At 39.7% G+C, this 18735-nt stretch overlaps 1 pseudogene; it reads left to right on the forward strand.

Moving 5' to 3' along the window:
• The first annotated feature begins 16174 nt into the window (after positions 1-16174).
• On the forward strand, positions 16175-18531 carry LOC116399616 (alpha-2,8-sialyltransferase 8E-like; annotated as a pseudogene).
• The last annotated feature ends 204 nt before the right edge of the window (positions 18532-18735 follow it).

Here is an 18735-nt window from a genome sequence, read left to right on the forward strand (position 1 = left end):
ATTGCACTGGCCAACATTACAAAAACAAAAAGAAGGGTGGTGATCTCAGTGGAACGCAGAGTTAATATGGGAGGATACGTTTGTTTTTGTGCTGGTTAGAACATTAATTGGTGAGTGCGTTCCAAATCGTACAAAGTGAATAAACAAAATGTACTTAATGTATCAAAAGGTTCTGCAGAACAATGGCCCCTTTGACTGATATATTTGACTCAGATGTAGTCTTTTGAGCAGGAGCTAGTTTGACTACTTATACAAGGTTAGGTAGTTTAGTCCAGATGTTCCCAACCTACTATAGGAGTATGTTCCACTCCAAAGGGTCAGCAGGAAAATATGGGGGTTTGTGAGATGATTAATGAGAGACAATTTATTTTCTACTCAATAAATCTGCATTCACGCATATATTTATCTTTTATTTTTGGCCTATTTGGGCCTCAAACTGATTAAAATCATTAAAAACACACAAGAAAATAATAAGTCTACAGCCAGCAGCTGGTTAGCTTAGCTTAGTTTATCATAAAGCCTGGAAGCAACTAGCCTGGCTCTGTCGAAAGGTTATCAGATCCACCCTCCAGCCTTGCTGTTTCCCCTTGTTTCCAGTCTTTGGGCTAAACTGAGCTAACCGTAGCTCTAGCTACATACAGGATTTACCCTGCACACTTGTGAGTGGTGTCAGTCTTCTCATCTAATTCTCAGCAGGAAACTGAATAAGTGTATTTTACAAAATGTCAAACTGCTCCTGTAGAAACATTCTCTTCACGCGACACAAATTTCCTGCAAAACATCTTATTCCGTTTGTGTGGTGACAAACGCATGCAGACATACACAGAGCTGTTGGAAGAGGAATCTGTTCAGGCATTTAGGGAGTGGTTCGCTTAAACCACAAACAATTCTGTTGAAAACACGATGTTAAACAGGTGAGAAGTCAAGGTTGTTGGTCTTATCTTAGTAAAAGAAAACCCAAACTTATTTAGTATAGTTTTAGATAATGAAAACTGTTGACATTTTAACTTTTAATATCAGTTAATCTAGTTCAGCCAAAGTCATTGGCCAAATATACCAAAACAACGACCCTGTTGATGTCATTGGCCAAAAAAATACTGGCCCGATTCCGGCTGCTGACACTGCCATCATTGGGACATCCACCATGTCCTCTTGCTGGGTTGTTTGGTTCAAGAATCGAAAGAGTATGGCTCCAATTTGAAATTGTATTGCATACATTTGAGATGACAAATTCAAAGCAGCGAAAGACAATCATTTTGTCAGCTATTCTTTTATTTAGTCTTTGTCATGTGTTAAATATCCTTTTTCGTCAAATTCAGTCAACTTCAACTTTGATTTTAATTTTAGTTTACTTAATTTAGTCAAAGACCTGAACTTATTAGCATAGTTTTAGTCAATAAAAACGGTTGACTTACTGTAAGGAGTGGTTTGCTCATAATATAAAACAATTCTTCATTCTTATGTTTTTTATCATCATCTTCCTTCTGTACCATCACAATCACCAAAACCCTACTAATCTGAAAAGGTGCACTGTATTTTTCTCGCATGCTATCAGAGCAGACTGGGCTTTATCTGGAGGGAGGGGGCCTAAAGAGACGGGTGCTGCAACGGGCTCAGACTCAGTGTTGAGTGTGACGCTGTTTGGATGAGCGGTTGTCGAAAAAAACAGCAACACCACAGGCCAAGCATTCGGCCTGTTTAGTTCTGGACAGGCATGTTTTGAGTTGGTACAATATAATCAGGTACAACCACAGACATACTGTAAATGTGGTCATATCCATTATCCTACCGTGCATGTCTGTACTCTGATTGCAGCGTCACTAAGCTGGACGTTATTTGCACCTTAAAGGATAGGTTCACTACTTTTCAAGTCAATAGTGAGATGCCCAATTGCACATTAAAAACAGTTTTGTTTGCTCTAATCATTCCTTCTGTTCGTACTGGCCATTAAAAGATCCCTTTCTAATGCATTTACTATGTAAAAGACAGTTTGTTTGTTGTCAGATTCTGTACAGCAGTGCGGCTGAACAAATGCTTATCTTGTCAAAATTGACATCAAGGCAGCGTAAATGATGAAAAGACCCGAAGATATTCACTCTGACTGAAAACAAGAATCTCAGATAGGGGCAAAAATGCGATAGCAGTTAGCTCATCTGCAGTGAAGGCCAGTCTTCAAACCACAAGGTTGGCGTTTCGATCCCCGTCTCCTACTGTCCTTGAGCAAGACACTTAACCCCAAGCTGCTCCCCGGGTGCTTTACAGCAGCCCACTGCTCCATAATATTTAGTTATTCCCGAACTTTTTTGAAGTGTAATACTAAATCCCCAGATAACCAATACTACAGTAAAGTAGCGCGATAACGTATCCCACAGTAAACCCAATAAGCCCTAAGATGACTCACTTAGCTCCATCAGAGAGCTGTTTTATTCAGCTTTAACCATATTACAGGAGAAGTGTGTATGGAAGTGGTCCCTTTTATTTTTACTGTGCACATTTGTGAGCCAATTTATGTTCAAAATGTTTGGCTTCACGCCTTCATGTTGCTTATCTGAGAGGATGGTCTTTGGTGCCTCACAGGCAGCTGATGTTCATTTGACTAAACCTCCACTAAATATTGAAAGTTAATTTTATTTGTAGAACACTTCATTGAAATAAAACATAGTCTTTTGGTGAGAAGCTGCTTCAACACCATCTGTGGTTAAATGTCTGCTTTAATTTGCATCACAACACACAGCATTAAAGTTTAGCCATGTTTAATGAAATCTTTGTATGATCGCTGCAAAACTGATGTAGTCAGCACTGAGTTTGCCTGGTGGCTGTCACGCGTAGAGCGCTCCAACATGAAAGAGAGAGCCACTCAACTGCACCAGTTATTAACTCCTATTTTCAATTCTCAACATCAAAAGTCAGCTCGGCATTTTTCAATTAACCTCAGCAGAATCTGTCACAGTAACTGCAGTGCTCATGTACATACTGTAGCAACAATATGAGATGAAAGCATTACTGTTTTTGCCAGAGGTGAAGGATTCCGGATGAGTATTTCTACTGTGTGGTGCACAGAAAATATCAGTGATATAATATCAGTGAGTAACCTCCGCTTCTGCTGAGTGAAACCAATGCGGAAGTGTCTTAAAACTTGTATTCTCTCTACTGACCAGCAGGGGGCTCCAATTGTAAAAAGAAGTCAGATTGTATAGAAGTCTATGAGAAAATGGCTCTACTTCTCTCTTGATTTATTACCTCAGTAAACATTGTAAACATGAGTTTATGGTCTCAATCTCTAGTTGCAAGTCTTCTTCAATACAGCATGATGTTCATTTAGTAAATTATGGTCCATTTAGAGTCAAATAGACCATAAAGCAGAGTATGTTTTAGAACAAGGCTACTGTGACTGACAGGTCGCTCCAGCTACCAGAGCCATATATGTCACGTTCTCTCAAAACAGTGCAACAACATTCTTCCACACAACTTATCCTCAATAATACAAAACACCATTGTGAGGGGAAGACGGGACTACGGGAGCTTAGGAGGTACAGAAGAGGTGAGACGCCGCTTCCGCAGGAAACATTAACAACATAAAATAACGTTAAATAAAAAATAGCTCATTAAGATAAAATTCACACATACGCAACATAATCGTTAAAAGACAAACAAAATTGAAATATTACAATAAGAAATAATAAAGTACATTTTTAACTCTGTTACGTCACTCCTCCCAATCCAAATATGGTAACTTCTGTTCATTGGTTGCAAAAAAACAACAACTTGGCAACAGCCGGATTCCAAGATGGCGACGGCGAAATCACCAAACTCGAGGCTTCAAAACAGCAGTCCACAAACCAATGGGTGATGTCACGATGAATACGTCCACTTATTATATACATTCAATGGTTCGAACACGACACTTAGCAGTATATTATATTCTATTATTTAGGTTGACCGGGTGCAGATTAACCTGAAAGGAATTTTTGACAGCTAATTTATGCTTCACGAGCCATAGGAACATCCTCTCTACTCGCTTGACCAAGAAATCGTGCCCTGTCCGCCATCATGTAGGATCTTCCAATCCTTTAAATGCACCCTGAGGAGACAAAGAGCAAGGAGAGAGGAGGCTTCTGAAGGAGCTGAGAGCAAAGAAACACCGGCGTATCCTTTGTGGTGCGTCTGTTTGGCACCCGCAACATAAAAGAGGTATGACACACAGCTGGAATAATCTCAAACCAGGAATCTAAATGTAACTATTCCTTTTGTATTCGTAAGTTTTAGTTATTTAAGATGATCAAACTCTGTGCCAATAAAATCACAACAGATTATGACTGACAGTACAACATGCTAAAATTAATAATCGTTAAATAGAAAGAGTTTGCTAATACCGGCCAACACACACGGCAACATGTGAACAAGGGGAGTACTGGCACTTATTCATTTCTCTGCCTCCGTATTTTAGTAAAGGGTGTTAGCATGCTAACATTTGCTAATCAGCACTACCCTCAGGGTGATGAAATGCTATTAGTTTTGTAGGCATTTTGTCATAAAACCAAAGTACTACATTGGAAGTTTTGACCTGATGTTTGCACTAGAGGAAAAGTGAGTGACTAACGTCTGTAAGATGTATCCTGTAGAGCCCATGAATGCCTGAACAAAATGTTATGGCAGCCCATCCTGTTGTCTGGACCAGAAGTGGTGGACCGACCGACCACCTGACTTTGCCATCCATGCTGCTACCATCGCTAAAAAGCTACCTTGACAGACCAAGGTGTAGTGTCACTGCCAGACTTAATGTTTTTTAACAAAACACACCTGCGATACAAATTAATAAGAAACATATATAACATAAAACTACTCGAGCAAAACCAGACCACAGCAGCTGCTGGTATTTGGGATTCAGCATGGAGACCCTGTTGAGTAAATGTGTTGAGGAAAGGGACCCCGAACTGATGATCTACATCCCTACACTGTGAGGCGTAATTCACTGAGCGCAGGCGTCTCTCTCTCTCTCACTCACTCACTCACTCACTCACTCACTCACCCATACATCACACATGTGAAACCTAACAAGCAGCTGGCTGGCCAGCTCCACGCCAATTTGCACCAAATTGTTTTCCTCTTGTACTGTTGATGGAATCAAATCACATCGCGCTGCGGATGAGAATATTAGGCGGCATCATTCCTACTCAAACTGAGGGGGGCATTTGATAGAGAACGCCTCTCAGATATAAACAGGTTAATTTTCCATCCATCTGTAATGATTCATATTGTGTAATGTATCATCTTTCAGTAATGCAGCCTCTGGCCTCATTTTCATTTCACAAAGAAAAATGGATTTCAAAATGCCTAGGTGGTAAGAACTGCAACAACAGGGGCCTTAACGGATTTGTATTATGGAAAAGTTTGTATACTGTGCGAATCCACGTGTCACAGGTCCTTACAGTATTAGTGGCTCAAGGGCGCCCTCTCTCAGTAGGTAAATGCCATTGCTCATTGCCATGAGAGACAAGTCAGAGGTAGGATGTTGACAAATACAATGTCTTGACATCTGTGAAACCTACAAGGCATATTTTAAGCCAAGATACATGTAGCAGCTTCTTCCTAGCAGTTTCTTTTTGCTAAATTAGGCTAATCCCCTCTACTACATCACCTTTACTGTACCGTCTGCACACAGTCTCTCAACAGTTCTACATCAGGACTTGGATTTGATGAACTAATTCGGTACTGGGAGACAGATTTGATCAAATGCTATCAAACGTTCACCGTAGTTGTAAAGTTAAGAATCAAAGCATTAGCTCTAGCCTATATGTTGGTTGTGAATGGAAGTCTAAATTTGAAAAGGAAGTGAGGCACAATGACATTTCATGACAAAAATAAAAAAGTGAAGCATGAATGTTTTAAAAAATGTACTTAAAACTGAAAAAAAACATGCAGTTGTAGAGACGTGTAAATTCAACTTTATGGAACGGACGTTTCACAATTTGGATATAATCTGTTCCAACTGACGTTTCACGTCCCTGTATTCCTATAGAGTCTTACAGTTATAGCATTTATATGCATTGTGTCTCTGTACAATATAATATATAATTACTATGGATTATTTGGTGAGATAAAACATGCCCTGATAAATCAATGCTGCAGTAATCCTTTCAGCCATCTACTATTAAAAGTGTTTAGAACATTTATGAGAGCAGGCTGTGAGGGACACCGAACACATTACAGTGAGCCTCATAAACACACACCTCAGACAGTGTTTTACCCAAGGTAATGTTTTAACATTACCAGTAAAACCTCAAGATCAAGAAGATTAAAAAAAAAAGAAAAAGAACTTGGAGATTACAAAAGGAGCAGAGTGAGATGAAGATGGCGGTGCTTAGTGTAAGTCCAGGAGTACAGTACTGCCTACTGCAGTTAAAATACAGTTTATGTCACTATCAAGGGATGCAGACATTAAAAAACCCATCTTACATGTCACAGCAGTGATGTAGCCTGGTGGAGTGTAAAAGCCTCTTTGGCTAAGTTTCAAACAGCCTCACTTCTTTGATGAAAAACTGTAATCAAGCCACAATTGATGCTGGTATAAATGAAATCTGCATAATGGTGAAGCTGGGACCGGTGCTTTGAAGTCTATCGGCATGCAGTGAAGGCGTATAGCTCGCAACTAACTTTTTCCTCAAAATTAAATAAGGGACTTTTATTAGATGGTTCTTGCAGCTTCAAGATGTTGTTAAAAGATAATATCGAAGACAATCTGGATGAGCATCTGGATGGTATGACAGGATGAACCATTTTTTCCATAACCGTGTTTATATAAGTGACGGCTTCATAACCGTAAGAATTGAAGAAGCTACAACATCTATGGTGTCCTGATTCCTGCCTTGTTGCCCTGTGAAAAGGACTCTTGTGAAACACGTTGTCTGTGTGCGCGGGGAAATCTTAGGTAGTTGGTAGTCTAGTGCTGTCTGAAATCATCAGGAGGAGAGCGAGTACCGTTGATAGAAACAGCTGTTAGAACGTACGGAGCAGAGCCATACAGCTCTGGTACGGAGAATCCATTTACTTCCATTATGGTGTGTTCAATATCCATTTAGTAAAAGTTAGTATTGGATGAAAGTAAATTATAGTTCTTGTGATGTATTTAAATGCATTGTTCTCAAATCTGTTTTGGTGAGAAACTTGAATAAATATTATAGTTTGAAGGAGCAACATAAAAAGAGAGGGAATTATGACCTGTTTAACTTCTTAACACTAGCTCTAAGCAGCCTATAATACATCATTAAAACTGCTAACTACTGGCCAGCCTGCTCCCAGCCAGACATCTATCTCCAAGGCTTTTACCGTCATCTGCATCAGCTAACCCGTACACCAATCTGAATGACTGCACACACTGAATAGACACCCCTCCAATCCAGAGGGCACAGATTGACTTCCCATATGTCTCTGTTTCTAGTCTCACCATTGACTCTAATTAAACCCACAGTGCTAATTGTTAAGCTCATTAAGCTTGATCTCAACCATCCCTTCTAATCTGTGATGTCCACTCATTCTAAAGGCAAAAATGTCCTGATAAATTATGAAATGATTGTCACTATATTATGCTGATTATTATTATTATTATTAGTAGTAGTGGTAGTGGTGGTGGTGGCTCTTCCCTCTCTTACACATACTAAATTGGAAAGATCATGTCACTGGTTTTCTGAAGGCCAGTTCACTATGGGGTCTTTTTCAGTGGGTGCTGATTTGTTGTGGGCTTTCCAAAATTATATACAGCATCTGTAAGAGTTAGCAGCGTGGAACAGGTATATTTTCTCAACGTGGAGTCTTTGGGGAAAAAATGATGTTGGAACCCTACCTGTCAAATGATAAACAGGATAACCTGATCAACCTTGCATTGGTCTTCTTTTGGTTGGCGAACCATTATTATTATTATTATTATACCATTATACCAATCCCAATTGGGAAATAATTTTGTCTGCTTTATTTAATCATTTTTATTGTTAAAATAAAAACAAAACTATTTGAATAATACTTTGTCTTTTGTATGTCTAGTTTGTTTTTTAAGGAAAAAAAACAAGATTCATATCTTAACTCAAATGTGGTGTGAAAAAAATCAGAATGTCCTTGTTCGGCCATATCACCCAGCCCTATAGCGCAGGAACTACTTTCCCTGAAACCACACATTTTTCTCCATCATTATTTTATCGTTTAACGATATTAGATGGCAAATTCTGAACCAGCTGGCATGATTGAAAATATAAAGATGGAGTACTGGTCTGATGGTGGTGTCGCCCCTTAACCAGGAATTGCCAACAAATTAAAATGATCCACATCACAGTGTTTCATGGTTTATGAAGTATGACTGTGTTTTTCTTTGCCCGTAAAGGATGATAATTAGGTGATACATTTATCACAGGGAGCCAGAGCAAGGGGCGCATTTAATAGTATTTGTGCTGCTGCTGCTGCTGCCTGGCATTCAATGCAGACCTGAGTCGTGTCGGAAGGGTTTTAAGGGAAATGTCACCAGAACCAGCCAAAGACTGCAGTTGGGACTTTTACGTAAAAATGACTTATTCAGACATGAGGTGTTAAGATGCCATCACAGTGATGTAAACAGAAGAATGTAGTTGTGACTTTTAAAAGTGCAATATTTGGAAAAGACCAACAAGGCGTAATAAGAAACATTTGCCACTGCTACCAGTTAATCTTCCAAAAGTGCACGTTATAGACCCTGAAACAATGGTATCCATAAATCTTTTTTTTTTTTTTACAATGCTCTCTTCGGAATATAAAAATCTATCTTCCCAACAAACGCAAAGTACAAATGGGCAGAACTGCCATCAGGCTGACAGGGGCCATATTTACACATTTAACATGTTAATAATATAACAACAATATAAATGACGACCGTATCCGTCATAGCTGAGCCATTACACCATCTGCAAACCATAAAAGCATCACAGAAAGGTACTGAAGGTCAGGGTAATGGACTGAATCAAATCCACGATACATAAAATGAATAACTAAAACCCAACAGGAAAAAAACCAGGCGCGAAGCACTCGCACTGTTTGGGTGTCACTATCATTTGAAACACTGCCAGTGGAGAAGAGGGAATTAAGTTTACGACATTTAGATGTTAAATAGTGAATTGAGTTGTGGCTCAATCTGTTCCTTGTGTTGCTAACAGCGCAAAACTATTATTATGTAATATTAATGAGGAATTTGTTTTATGTTATCACTTTTCAGAACACATTCATCACAATACACAAGCAACAAGGAAAATAAAATGAAATGCATGCCATTTCCAACTACCCAATGATAGCCCAATGGCTACAGCCATTTCCAGCCCAAAAGATGCAACATATGGATTCCTATTTTAAAAAGGAGAATACATTTCATCAACAGCTACTTTTAACCAGGGTTGTCAATTCTTGTAGATGAGGTCTATTTAATTTAAACTTCAAAAAGAAAATCCTGCAGAGTGCATGTCATACAGACATAATACACTTGTCCTACTCCTGGTACGACGCCTAGTACTCATCGTAGGTTTCAGGTTTTATTTATTTATAGGATCTTTAGATATGAAAAAATATTGAATTATGTTACTATCCTTAATAATTTTACCCCGAAATAACTTACAAATGCCCCTAAAGCACTTGAAAAATATCAACTGCATACTTCTTACTTTGTACTTCTATTTCAGAAGAAAGCATTGCAGTAGCCTACACATTTACCCGACAGAGAAATGTCATTACGTTGCAGATTCAGAAAATACAACAATGAGGAAATACAATCTTACTCACGGAGGAAAAACACACTCAAGTAACGAAACATCGGTGAAATGAACTCTGCTCCTGTTGACTCCTGAGAAGTGAGGAAGACTTTGGTTGTAACGTTTTGATCCAGCATCCATGACACATTAACAGGCTTTGTCCAGCATTCAGGGGCAAAAAGAAGTGCAGTGAATACAAGTTGCTGAACATATAGTATATTATTAAAGTGGCAATTTGCTTCAAGGGTTCACAAGACAAAAGGTAAGGGGTCCCTTGTGTTTACGTTGGTTAAAAGTATATTGTGTCACTTACTGATTTATTCCCCATCCACTCTCCCCACTCCCTGTTCCTATAACTGAGCGCTGTGTTTTCCTCCCGTCTCTTTACGATGACCCTGAGTAGCAAGAAGCAGCACAACATTCTGTTTATTGGCAAACAGCCTCCCTTTTTACAGACTGCTGAGCAGGTGAGGCATCAGGTGTAAACTCATAAATCGTCTAAGAAGTTGCCTGCATTTTAATTAGATCATAAGTTACTAGAAAGTGTACTGTGTGGAGTTTCAGTGCAGAAGTATGAGTTTCCCAAACATCCCTGTATGCTGAGCCTCTGTTTCCTCTTCTCTCCACAAAGCTAGGAGTTAAATCCTACCTCTTTGACAGCTCAGCCTAAGACTGATGGTCGAAGGTCGCAGGCACCTCCAGCACCGACAAGCCCCACAGGATGCCACAGTCCAGGGGGACAGAAGCTGATGGAGGAGCCCATGTGGCTTCCCAGAGCCTTTGGTACCAGCATATACCTGTATATGCACTAGAATCTCTTCATCCTTGAACCGTGAGACCGATGACTGCACCCTCTGATGTGCGAGGCCATCCATCACAGAAGCAGAAGTCAAACTATCATTTGATACACTACTGTGTGGTCCTCAATGCTACGGCTTCCTTTATCGACTTGCCACCTCTTTAACTTGCCATATACACACACAGACAGACTTTGAAGCTGCACTAATCAATATTATTACGTCAACATTCAACCAAATAACTACGCACAACATGGAAGGGGTCGGTTGTAGAGCGTGGAGACCAAACCAGAACTATAATTGAGAATGTTGGTACAGGCAGTGGTAGAAGAAGTAGGACTATTTCAAAACTTTGTTTTCTAAAGTAAAACTATTACACATTAATAGTAACTATTCATTAATTAATTATATTAATACTTCAATTGAGTCAAAGAGGCATTATCAACAGAATTTACTCAACTTACCTAACTTTCAATTCTAATTTGATGTTGGATAGTTTAATTAGTAATATGGCATTACATTTTAAATGTTATGTATTTGGTGAGTTAAATCTGAATCTGCAACATATTCAGTAACATTTCTCTGTCAGGTAAATGTTAATTCCTCTGAGGTAGAAGTACACAGTAAGTAGTGTACAGATCAATTACATCTTTTTTTAAGTGGTTCGGGGGCCTTTTGTAAGTTATTTTGGGGTACAATGAGTTTGAATAGTAACATAAAACAAGTAATATAAATATTTTTCAAACATGGAAGTATAGATGTTTAGGGCCCTTGTGTTGCTTACCTTGCCTATCGGTAAAGTCTGGCCCTGGTGGGGTTTTCTTTCCCTGTGAACCAAAGTGTATTTGTGTGTGATGCAACTTTCTTTTTTTTTTTAAGTAAAAAAAAAAGAGTCTAAATATATATATAACAAAAAAATGCGATAAAGAAAGTATACCCTTACAGTGGTAAACTTTTAAGTATAAGTAAATTATTTTCACGTTGGAAGGCTCGTTCAAGGCAGATCTTCTATAAAAGTAAGGTCAGATAGGAATATAAGAAAATAACAATAATTAACAATAACTTAACGCACTTATTAAAGCAGCAGAGGGAACAGTCGATGCACACACCGTGGCTGGCCCTCTCCCAGTCCCCTGCAGCGAGTCAGAAAATATGCAAATGAGCGGAAATCTGTTGATTGTTGTTCAATGTTTGCACCTCCTGTCATGTCAAATTCCTTGTATGTTCAAGATACCATGGCAATAAACGGTTCTGATTCTGATTCTGATTCAGATTCTGAAATCTCTCACATAATTAACAGAAAAAATGGGCGTCAATGTTGAAACTCAGGAACACACTGCCTAAGACCTATTGTAACATTTACATGCAGTTTAGGCCATAATGCAATTAAAGATCAAAACATAGAACATAAATAGAAAATAGATAACATATCATAGAACATAGTTTATATTTCCTGTCTAACTATTTTCTGTTGTTTCCTCCCTCCCAGCTGTCTTTTGCTTGAATGGAGAGAGGGTAACTGTACATGACAGCCACAGTAGCCTGTTGCGTATATATATATATATATATATATATATATATATATATATATTCATATGACCCTCACGACAGCTTCCAGACTTTTATCTGTTCTGAGCAGCACAGATCACATCTGCCTTCTGCATTTAAATGTACAGAGGAACTTAACATTTCCTCTGAACATTTAAAAGCAGGAGACAATTTGGAATAATCCCTGTTAGGCTCCCACATCTACTTCCCCTGACAGTACCTATTATCAGTTAATAGACTGTTCCCAAACTGCTTCTTCAAGCCTTTAGCTTATCTCCTCTGTCACTGAGATAAATCACAGAGTTCTGCTTTGGAGCACTTGTGGAATACAAACAGGTCTGGAAACCTAGAAACACACAGTCCTACTGTAAATGTGAGGTCATATGCAGTAGTGTAATAATGTCATGCTAGTTGGTGCCTCCGATAGTCTGCATAGGCTCGGCCACAAGACGTTTCTTGCCAAGACAGTGATGAACAGGGTTTAAAGAGTAACGGGACATTTAAACTTGTGTTTTTTTTTCAAGTTATAAACTAAATAATGTTCTTATTTCTTCTTACTTTTAAAAAAATCAGCATTTCATGATTGAAAATGGCTCAAAACACCATCTAGTGTTTTATATCAGCACTAATCTTAAAGACCAACAAGCCTACAAAGCAGCTCTGATTGAAGCATACAGCAACTTAAAGCTTTTTCTTTTCATTGGGTATGTGTTATATCTTACAGATACCAGCAGTCAACTGAACAGACCTATAAGCCTACATTCACTGTGGAAACAAAGCAAAGAGGATGAGGACACTTTTAAATTAAGACAGCTAAGTCTGCCGAGACGACAAGAGAGTAAAAGACAAAGTGTTTCCCTTTTTCTGGGCCTGTATTTATCAAACTTCACACTTTGATTACATTACACTTAATTATTGTATTACACTTAGCTGTCCTTTGCTGAAAACCTATTGAAGCAAAGAAATTACATAATTGAAATTTTTATAAGCAACTGAATGTTGAAATTTAACCGCCACAGTTTTAAATTCCCCATGAGGTACTAACAGGTTGAGCAATTTCAAAAACTTGATTTAAAGTAATGTTTTTAAAAGGTTCAAAATTCTGATTCAAGTCAGGTTAATAAAGATAGAAATTGATTACATTCAAACTTTAAAATTGAAGGTGAAAAAATTAAAACCTGAACATCCAGGTTACCGAAGATAATCGAGGTTGTTCCTCCTCTGAGGCAAGAATAAGTTCAAAATATTAAAAAGAGCAATTGGTTGAACTCATTACAAATTTCCAGTGTCATTTGTAAAATATTTTCCTCTCTTCTTTGGAAAAATATCCATAATTGAAATTCTGATTAAAATCCTTGAACAGCCACACCTGCAGGACAAGAAAGTGTCAGTGGCAGGCAGAGGAGGACTGGACCTCTTGTGTCTATTTCATGTGAACCATTTTTTCCATGCTCATCTGTGATTGGCCAAAACACACTGCAAGGGAAGACGTCCTCGCTTAGGGTCTTTACCAATCAACAACCAGAATACAATGTTGACATTGCGTTGGTCCAATGGTTATTTCCAAATGTCATCTTCAGTGCACTTCAGTTCAGTGTACATGACAAACTGGAAGTGAAGCGATAGCACTTTAGGAAATAAATTATAGCTTGCAATTTGTGAACTACACATCAGTAAAAAGAAAATTCCGTTTTACTTGTACTATGTAGTCTGTTCCCACTGGGAAAGTGACAAATGAATTTGAATCAGAACGGTGAGTAGACTGTACAAAAAAAATGGACGTAGTGTCCTTGAAGTCACCCCATAGGTTTCTGAGGAGCTTAATGTGGGTGGCTCCGGACCTGGCCATCTTGGCAGTGACAAACTCCTGGCTAATGTAAAAATGGGCAAAGAGATGGATCATTGGTGGAGCTGAGGCGACTTGGGTGAGGCAGCAGAAGAGCTTTATCTGTGTCAATTTAACCTTTAAGTGCAAGGCTCAAACCCTCCCTCTGAACAGAGCTTATATAAAAGGAATCACCTTTACCAAATCACAAACTGCTGATGTTGCTGCATGTCTCTGCTACTGAGTATGTGACAAGACCTTGCATGTGACAAGGCCTCCGCTAAATATCAAAAATTCACTTAATTTAATTCAATTTGCATCAATATGACACTGGAGCTATAGGATTAAATTTCCGCCGTGTTTAATGAAATCTGCCTCAGATCTCATGTTTGAGTACAGAACAGGGTGCAGCTCTGTGAGCTGCCTCTCTGTCATAGAGCCGTGTCAACATGAAAGAGGGAGCCACTCACTGCACCAGTTATCAACGCCTATTTTCTATTCCCAGCATCAGAAGTCAGGACATCATTTCTCATTTATCTTCAGAGGAATATCTGTCATATTAGCTGCAGTGCCCATGTACTAGGGGTAGAGCTGAATTCTAATATGGTTTTATATATATGCATTTTAACGAATACTTATTTCATACAAATATTTAAAAAGTATTTATTCAGGAAGGACAGGGGTCCTCGATAAAAGGGAATAATTTATTTTCACAATAATTCTTTCCATAGAATGTATGACTATTTTGGTCAGGGCTTTCATACGCTTTCTGTAATAAAACATCTTAAATCAAAAAAATATCAAATTGGGTTCCATGGTCTAATTTCAATTTTAATTTTAGTCAGTTTAGAGGTGTTGGCATGAAAAAGGTGTGGGATCCACACCCTAGCTGCTAGCGTTGGCCTGTTGCCCTGTAACTTAGCCTGTATTGATGGCAGTGTAGTAGCAGGATATTTGCATAGTCATGTTAGGCTATACTCTCCTTTTTGCAGACAGCACGATTTCAAGCACAAGTGCTATATGTCACCATCTGCAATGCACAATCACTTGCAGTTCAAGCATCCTTCCCTGGTGCAACAAGTTTGTCGGCCTTGACCAGACTGCCAACTCAAATCTGTTCTTTTGGCATATCCAAATTGTATCCAGATTGATTTTAGAAAGTCTGGACAGCAAAATGGAATTTTTTTGGATGTGGTTTGAAAACAGATGCAATAACAAATCATTTTGCTGCCAAATACTGGGCTGTTTGCACATCCCTACCATGTGCATACATGTACTTCTACTGTAGCACCAACATTAGATGAAACCATTCAAATTTTTGCCAGAGGTGAAGGATTCCGAATGAATATTTCTGCTTTGCGGTGCACAGACAATATCACCTAGTCGTACCGAATCAGCTTTTAACAGAAGCAATTCTAATTTACACTCCAGGCATTTAGCATGTGCCGTTTTTTAAAGCATGAAGACATACTAAAACATTTAATACATCAGTTACATTAACAGTTTGAAGCAGGTCAAAAGTCATTGTAGCCTGACAAATCCTCAAGTGACTGATTCCAGATTGATCACAATGAGAAAACCAAAGGTAAAGAGGAAGGAAGGACACGTTGGGCTTTGAAGGTTGTTTATGAAATCCCCTCACACCATAACTACACTGGAGATATACCCAAAGACTGTACTTCAAAAACTGCCAGCTTCCATCTCCACATGATCAGAATATAAATTCACTCCAGGCTGACACACACTCCTCATGCTATATGTTTTTAATATACAGTAGATCAAAAGACATTCAGTGAGTGAAACCATAGCAACTTATAGTAAAGGCTGCCATATTTTCTGTTGATTCTGGAGTCACTTTGACAGATAAGAGGACAGAGGTATTTTCATTCCCCTTTAGTTTGCCTTGAATTCACGTTGGAAGGTTGTGACAGAATGAAGAAGAGGCTGCTCGATAGGCAGTTTAATCAATGAAAAGAAATTAAGTACAAGTAGCTAAGTACATTAACTCAAGTACTACTTAAAGGTGCTGAAGTTGAAATTCAGAGCATATACTGTATATTGCCTCCACATGGCTCTCAATGTGGTGACGACTGAGCCAGTGGCTCGCAGCTAACGATGCGCTTAATGAATGGCAATTGACCTTTCCCACTGAAGACAAAAGCCAGATGTTAGCGGGTCTTAGTGGATTTTTAGTTCAGTGGGAAGAGATGGTATGAAAGATATCGCTGGCAAGTGCAACAACAACGATGAGTCGGCCTACAGGGAGGAGGTGCGGCAACAACAACCTGGCCCTCAACACCAAAAAGACCAAGGAGCTTATTGTGGACTTCAGAAAGACCAAAGGCTGCACACACACTCCCATCCATATCAATGGAACGGAGGTTAAGCGTGTCACCAGCTTTAGGTTTCTGGGTGTCCACATCTCAGAGGACCTCTCTTGGACCCTCAACACCTCAACCCTGGTCAAGAAGGCACACCAGCGTCTGTTCTTCCTGATGAGACTGAAGAAAATCTACATGTCTCCTCTGACCCTGGAGAACTTCTACCGCTGCACCATCGAGAGCATTCTTACAAGCTGCATCACAGTTTGGTATGGCAACTGCTCTGTCTCAGACCGGAAAGCACTGCAGAGGGTGGTAAAAACTGCCCAACGCATCACCGCTACTCCACTTCCTGCTATCGAGACCGTCCACCTCAAGCGCTGCCTGTGGAGGGCACGCAGCATCGTCAGGGACACCTCACACCCCGCCCATAGACTGTTTGACTTCCTCCCCTCTGGGAGGCGCTATAGGAGTCTCCGTTCCAGGACCAGCAGGCTCACGAACAGCTTCATCCCCTTAGCTGTCACTTTACTAATACACTCTGCACCACGGTGATAGCCCCCATCCTCCAGGTGACCCCGGAGCTTTTTAGCACCTTTCCAAAGGTATGTTGTTTGTCATTCATGAATATTTACCACAATATCTGCTGCTTGTTTGGTGACTTGATTGCTCCTCAAACGTTTTACCACAAGGTTACAAGGTTAATTTATTGTCATTGTACAACAGGGTTGCGCAACGAAATGTAGTTTTCAGTCCCATTTTGCTACATAAGAAAAAGACACAAAAAATGTATATATGATATGGTGGAGGATGAATTTAGGAGTCTCACAGCCTGAGGAAAGAAGCTGCCCTGAAGTCTGATGGTATGGCAGTTGATACCTCTGTATCTCTTGGCAGAAGGCAGTAGAGTAAACAGGCTATTTAATATCCATTGGGCTTTTTGCAGGCCCCTCTTGTCACCAATATCACTGATGCTCGGTAGATTGGTACCAATGATGTTCTGTTCTGTTTCTATACCTCCTCTGTAAATGTTAGCGAGAACTTGGCACAGGAAGTTTGGCTTCTTAAGTTTCGTTAATGAGGAAGAAATACAGCCATTTATTAGCTGACTATGTCAGGTTGTTGGTGATACTGATTCCGAGGAGCTTGCTCCACTTCAGATCCATTGATGTCGACAGGGGTATGTCTTTGAGTCCTTTTTTCTAAAATCAACAATCAGCTCAGTTGTTGTTTTTTGTAATACATTTCCTGTTGGTGCTGATTCCAGGAGCATCCATTGCCAAACAAAAAATGTGACACATGTGCTGTTGTTGGGAATGGTGGGATCTTGACCAACAGCAACTGTGGAAAGATGATTGATTCAGCTCAGGTTATTATCAGGTGAGAAAGGTGTCCAGTGTAGTGGACAATCTTAATCAACAGAATTAAACTCATCTCTGTGGAAATTCTATATAACAATCCCTACATCTTCTTTGTTGCTCGTTCAGGTGCAACCTACCTCCCTTGAACGAAGGCTATGGGAAGGATGTGGGCATCAACACTGACCTTGTGACAGCAAATCCTTCCATCCTAATACATAAGTAAGTGAAAGGATGAATCACTGCCCCTTTAAATGTTCCCTTTTGTCATGTTGCTTGACATCTGGTGTTTATTTTCAGGTATGGGTCTCTGATGGAGCGTCGCCGTGCGTTTGTGGAGAGTCTGCGTAGCTATGGCAACTCCCTGCTGCTCCTTCACCCCTTCTCCTTTGGCTTCAGCACTCCCTTGTGCATGCGGGACACCTATAGTATTGAGGACTTCTGAAACCCTGAGTACCTCCAAAATCTGACCCTCTTCTGGTGCTCCCAAGGCCTACAAGCACAACGGCCCAGCACCGGCCTATTCATGGTTAGCCTGGCGCTGGAACACTGTGCCAATCTGTATGGGTTCTGGCCCTTCAGTAATCACCCATATGGACTCTATGCCTTGACTCACCACTACTACGATGACATGAAACATTTGTCATTTCACACCATGCCGGTTGAGTTTGACATCTTGTTGCGGCTGCACAGTCAGGGGGTGCTCAGGCTTCACCTGGATGATTGTCGACCAGGTAAAGGAGTAGCTGACATGACAGGAGCAAAGTGCCTTGTTTGTATCCCAGTCTTTCATATACATTTGAATGAATTGCTAGATCTCTTTTGGCTAAAACAAGAACATTTTATAAATTTCTACATGCTTGATATCTTTCTCCACACTCTTTTGCAGCTGGTGCCCTTTTTTCAGAGTCCACCACTGTTTGATGACATGGATTAAGTGTGTCCAAGCAAGATGGAAGGTGAATGCTGAGTTGGCACATCAGCAGCCAAGCCATTTGCCAAAAACCAAAATGCAACAATCATAAGACTGTAAACATTTTAGTCTTGCAGTAATTCTAAAACTGTCTGGAGGGGGTTATTTTGATTTTAATGGGAATCCTTTGTGAGACATTTTTAACTTAAGTTGAG

The sequence above is a fragment of the Anarrhichthys ocellatus genome, unplaced genomic scaffold, assembly GCF_004355925.1.
Source record: "Anarrhichthys ocellatus isolate YVR2014 unplaced genomic scaffold, GSC_Weel_1.0 scaffold118, whole genome shotgun sequence".
NCBI classification, from domain to species: Eukaryota; Metazoa; Chordata; class Actinopteri; order Perciformes; family Anarhichadidae; genus Anarrhichthys; species Anarrhichthys ocellatus.